The sequence below is a fragment of the Schistocerca serialis genome, chromosome 5 (assembly GCF_023864345.2).
Source record: "Schistocerca serialis cubense isolate TAMUIC-IGC-003099 chromosome 5, iqSchSeri2.2, whole genome shotgun sequence".
In the NCBI taxonomy this organism is placed as follows: domain Eukaryota; kingdom Metazoa; phylum Arthropoda; class Insecta; order Orthoptera; family Acrididae; genus Schistocerca; species Schistocerca serialis.
This window is the reverse complement of record NC_064642.1, coordinates 92259959-92265356: the sequence shown is the minus strand read 5'-3', so window position 1 is coordinate 92265356 and position 5398 is coordinate 92259959. Positions and strand designations below refer to the sequence as shown.

General features: G+C 44.8%; 1 pseudogene; it reads right to left on the bottom strand.

The window, feature by feature from the left end:
* Positions 1-4740: 4740 nt before the first annotated feature.
* Positions 4741-4858, bottom strand: LOC126482975 (5S ribosomal RNA; annotated as a pseudogene).
* Between the last annotated feature and the right edge of the window lie 540 nt (positions 4859-5398).

Genomic DNA, 5398 nt, shown 5'->3' with positions numbered 1-5398 from the left:
GCTAATTATTGCTATTGTGATCAGATGAAGCGCCATCTGTCGGACATTTTTTGAATGTTTGTATTTCTTTGGTTCTAATAAAACCCCATGTCATTCCAAGCATGTGTGTCAATTTGTACCTCTCTATCTACATTATTCAGTGATTTATTCAGTTTTCAAATTTATACTGACTTTTTGATCACCCGGTATATAAATGACCTACTAGATAGTGTCGGAAGTTCCATGCGTCTTTTCGCGGATGATGCTGTAGTATACAAAGAAGTTGCAGCATTAGAAAATTGCACCGAAATGCAGGAAGATCTGCAGCGGATAGGCACTTGGTGCAGGGAGTGGCAACTGACTCTTAACATAGACAAATGTAATGTATTGCGAATACATAGAAAGAAAGATCCTTTATTGTATGATTATATGATAGCGGAACAAACACTGGTAGCAGTTACTTCTGTAAAATATCAGGGAGTACGCGTACGGAACGATTTGAAGTGGAATGATCATATAAAATTAGTTGTTGGTAAGGCGGGTGCCAGGTTGACATTCATGGAGAGAGTCCTTAGAAAATGTAGTCCATCAACAAAGGAGGTGGCTTATAAAACACTCGTTCGACCTATACTTGAGTATTGCTCATCAGTATAGGATCCGTACCAGGTCGGGTTGACAGAGGAGATAGAGAAGATCCAAAGAAGAGCGGCGCGTTTCGTCACAGGGTTATTTTATAAGCGTGATAGCGTTACGGAGATGTTTAGCAAACTCGAGTGGCAGACTCTGTAAGAGAGGCGCTCTGCATCGCGGTGTAGCTTGCTGTCCAGGTTTCGAGAGGGTGTGTTTCTGGATGAGGTATCGAATATATTGCATCCCTCTACTTATACCTCCCGAGGAGATCACGAATGTAAAAATAGAGAGATTGGAGCGCGTACGGAGGTTTTCCGGCAGTCGTTCTTCCCGAACCATACCCGACTGGAACAGGAAAGGGAGGTAATGACAGTATCACGTAAAGTGCCCTCCGCCACACACCGTTGGGTGGCTTGCGGAATATAAATGTAGATGTAGATGTACCAGAACTGGACGGTGAACTGGGACAAAGCACAGAACAAAGTGCTACGAACTGTTGCAATGTGCCAAGTGTTACGATGCTGTAGGAGAAACCTTCTCCACTAAAGAAAAACAGCCAAAGATAAATCTCGTTCGAAGTCCACTTCCTGAAATCATTTACAGACAATCGAGACAGGTTTCCGTGCAAGAAAAAATTTTCTAATACGTATGCGGACAAGTAACAAAAATGGCAGTCATGAATCTACCGGTTCCACACATGATTCCAAACACGAAGCGTAACGATTGTGTGTGGCTAATACGACATTTCGTTAACTGCTCGCTCACCACGGCTAGTAAAAACATGCATGGTGTTTCTCCATATTTGATGACATAACAATAACACCCAGCAAGACTATCAACAGATATTCCAAAATTTCTCATGAGCTGACGGAAGACTTTTCCTTTTCATTTGCAATTTAATTTATTTTGTCAAAACATGGAACAGGGGGCGAGAAGTTTAGAGAGCCTTTGATGGCAATGTCTAGATGACTTTTACAAAATAAAGTTTTCTAAATGTTTAAACGGTATGTAGATACGTTGTTTTAAACATTACACTACATATGTTTTGCAATAATTTGAACAAGCTCCGTTTAGTTAATTTTGTCGACACTTTTCGATAAGCTGGAAATGAAAAGTCAAACTTCAAGAGAAGCTTTCATTATAACTTAATATTTAAGATGTTCAACTAACCCGAAAAGAAGCCCGCCCGGTTGGTCGTGCGGTCTAACGCATGGCTTTCCGGGCGGGAAGGAGCGCCTGGTCCCCGGCACGAATCCGCCCGGCGGATTTGTGTCGAGGTCTGGTGAACCGATCAGTCTGTGGATGGGTTTTAGGCGGTTTTCCATCTGTCTCGACGAATCTGGCCTGGTTCCCGTTATTCTGCCTCCGTTACACTATGTCGGCGATTGCTGCACCAACAAGTTGTACGCGTACACCACCATTACTCTATCACGCAAACATAGGGGTTACACTCGTCTGGTGTGAGACGTTCCCTGGGGGGTCCACCGGGGGCCGAACCGCACAATAACCCTGGGTTCGGTGTGGGGCGGCGGAGGGCTGAAGTGGACTGTGGTAGTCGTCGTGGGGTTGTGGACCACTGCGGCTGCGGCTCCGTTGTTTCTAGGTCCTCCGTTAACGTACAATACAACACAATACAAATGGGAAAAGAAGATAATAAAAGTAAAAACTAAAGGAAACTTTTTTTTTGGAGAAGTAATAAATTTGTTTGGAGAAATATTTAAATCTTTAAAGGAAAAAACGTTTAATTTCGAGTTACAAGAAAAGCCAATTTTAAGTCATAAACAACATAGGATTTTCAATTTTCTCAGGGAAAAAAATTAGTTTTTCAAAAGGATAAAATTCAGTTTGTAGGAGCTAAGGACAATGTTTTGTTCAAAAAATGTTCAAATGTGTGTGAAATGGGACTTAACTGCTAAGTTTCCAACAAAGCAAATATAGGGCGAAATAACGCAATAAGTATCAGATCCGTGTTCAGGCCCCGATCTGGTGCAAATTTTCTTAAGGCACAATGTACTTTATTTGAGGAACAATTTTGCTGGGAAACATACAGTTGCATGAGTTTTCAAGTACCTTCTTCAAGGTACTGTGGACCTGATAGTAGATATACTTGAGGGAACTCAAATTCACGAGGACCGTAGATGGAATAGACCGTTGTCACTTAGGCGCTCGTTGCTTAGTATGGCAAATGTACGTGAAAAGAGTGTGACTAATGTTCGTGGTAATCGGAGGCGATGCTGGACACGTATGAATCACCTGACAGTGATGCAAGAGAGAGGCGAGAAAGGGCGCAGGCGGCGCTCCGAGATAACCTTTAACCACTGACGGAAAGGAATGAAATACATGGCGCACGGAACCGCCCATAGGCTGTTTAAAGTGCATTCTACAGATAACTTGGAAGCCACAGCTAGCGATCAAATCTGGGTGACAAACAGGTTACGCGTCCATCTTACGGCGAAAGGCCACTTCGTGCATACAATTCAAGCCTGACTCATCTGTCTTGTCTCGCAAGAGCAAAGAAGTACCTGAATCGAAGAGGGTGTGATGCAGCATCAGCGATTGCTTTAACAGTACAGCAGAGCTATGGAAAGTGTCCAGTCTGTTTTAACAAGCTGCAGTTGATAAAGTGGGTTGCAGGTTTGGGTTCAGATCTGTTAAAAACTTTGTAGAGCTCTCTGAGAGAGGCAATTTTATCCGGCTGATTCTGCTGTACAAATGGCTGCTTTTTATGTACTGCTTCCTTTTCAGACACGCGATTGGGCTTGCAAACAACTGTCACAGGCTATTTCTCCTGGGCCAGTTTCTAACCGCTTCCGGCTGTTAACTTCCAAAGATCCGTTTCGAGTAAGGTTGAGAGAAGTTTAAGGAACTGATAGAAATATAGCTTGGAATACAGGTCGTGGGTGGTTCCTGAATAACTCAGTCGGTAAGAGAATTGTCCTAGAAAGGACTCGACCAGTACTTGGTTTTCTTATAATTGAAGCTGAGACTGCCCCTTCCGACAATCAGGAGCTGTTCGACCAGCAGATGCCAAAATGCTTTCTGGAAAGGCATAATGCCACTGAAGGAACGTGGGGCAGTTTAACAATGAATTACTTCTCATTTATCTCATCAGCACTGAAAAAAATCGCTTTTGTTTGCAACTAAAGTACCATGAAACAAAGTCATCGTTGACAACAAGGAGTCACTAAGATTTTCTAGACTCAAGAGGCAATATTGATTTGTGAACGTCACGCGAACAAAAAAATTTTGAGAGGCTCTAAGTAACTTATACTGAACTTGTCGATACAGTGCATTATTTGCCATTCAGCTCCAAAGTAATCCAGTGGTGTTTAGTATCAGCGGAAGCCTTGCACTGAAATTATCATCAGCGAGACTATCCACAGATAATGCGAGACCATAGCAGTTGCTCATGCAACTTTAATGGCAGACTTCACAAGAGAGGCACTTCACATCACGGAGAGGTTTATTCTTAAAATTTCTGGAGAGTTAGTTTCGAGAAGAGTCAAGCAATATACACTTATCCCACATTTACTTCGCTGAAGAACCATTCGGGAACATGAGAGAAATTCGGCCGCGCGGGATCAGCCGAGCGGCCTCAGGCGCTGCAGTCATCGACTGTGCGGCTGGTCCCGGCGGAGGTTCGAGTCCTCCCTCGGGCATGGGTGTGTGTGTTTGTCCTTAGGATAATTTAGGTTAAGTAGTGTGTAAGCTTAGGGACTGATGAACCTAGCAGTTAAGTCCCATAAGATTTCACACACACAGAGATATTCGACTCGAAATATTTTCGAAATACCCTTAAGCAGTTATCGCACAACAGTTTGTGTAATGTACAGATGAAGATACAGATCAACCGCCGATCGAAGAGTCGCTGGAGGTGTGTCGCTGGAGGTTTAGCGGAAATCACGAAAGATCTTAATCTCTCAAGATAGCACTCCGTCTTCAGGCCACAAGTGGCCCATCGGCACCCTCGACCGCCGTGTCATCCTCAGCTGAGGATGCGGATAGGAGGGGCGTGTGGTCAGCACACCGCTCTCCCGGTCGTTATGATAGTTTTCTTTGACCGGAGCCGCTACTGTTCGGTCGAGTAGATCCTCAATTGGCATCACGAGCTGAGTGCACCCCGAAGAAAAATGGAATCAGCGCATGGTGGCCCGGATGGTCACCCATCCAAGTGCTGGCCACGCCCGACAGTGCTTAACTTCGGTAATCTGACGGGAACCGGTGAATCCACTGTGGCAAGGCCGTTGCTCCTAATCTCTCAAGATAGATGTCAAAAATAGAGGACCAGTTTTTGCTCCTCTTCTAAGAGTATGAGACCGTACTCTGTCTTTAATAACGACGACGACGCCAGCGACGACAAAAACAAATTTCGGTCATCACCACCTGTGCCAATAAGAAAATCATCTGCTCTCCACGTTCCAGCATAATATATGGGAATAAAGTCTACTTGTGGGCGTATAGTTCCGAGGTGTCACTACCAGCAAAGAACTTACTACCTGGTACTACCGTGAAGTCGTTATTTGCGGTTCTCGAAAGTACCGTATGAAGACATTTCGCTGTGGGCAGCTACAGGGCCGAGTGGGGGCGACTAAAAGCATCTGAGCGTGGGTGTGTCACGTGACGTCACATCGCACCTTGACGGATGGCCCAGACTCTCCAGCCTGACTGACGTCATACGCCGGCCCCAGTCGCTGGCGCTAAACGCCAACTTCCGTCAGCTCCACCGTAAACAAAACAGTGGCCGCCCACACAGGTCCAAACAATGAAGGCACATCGTGAGGAAAGGACG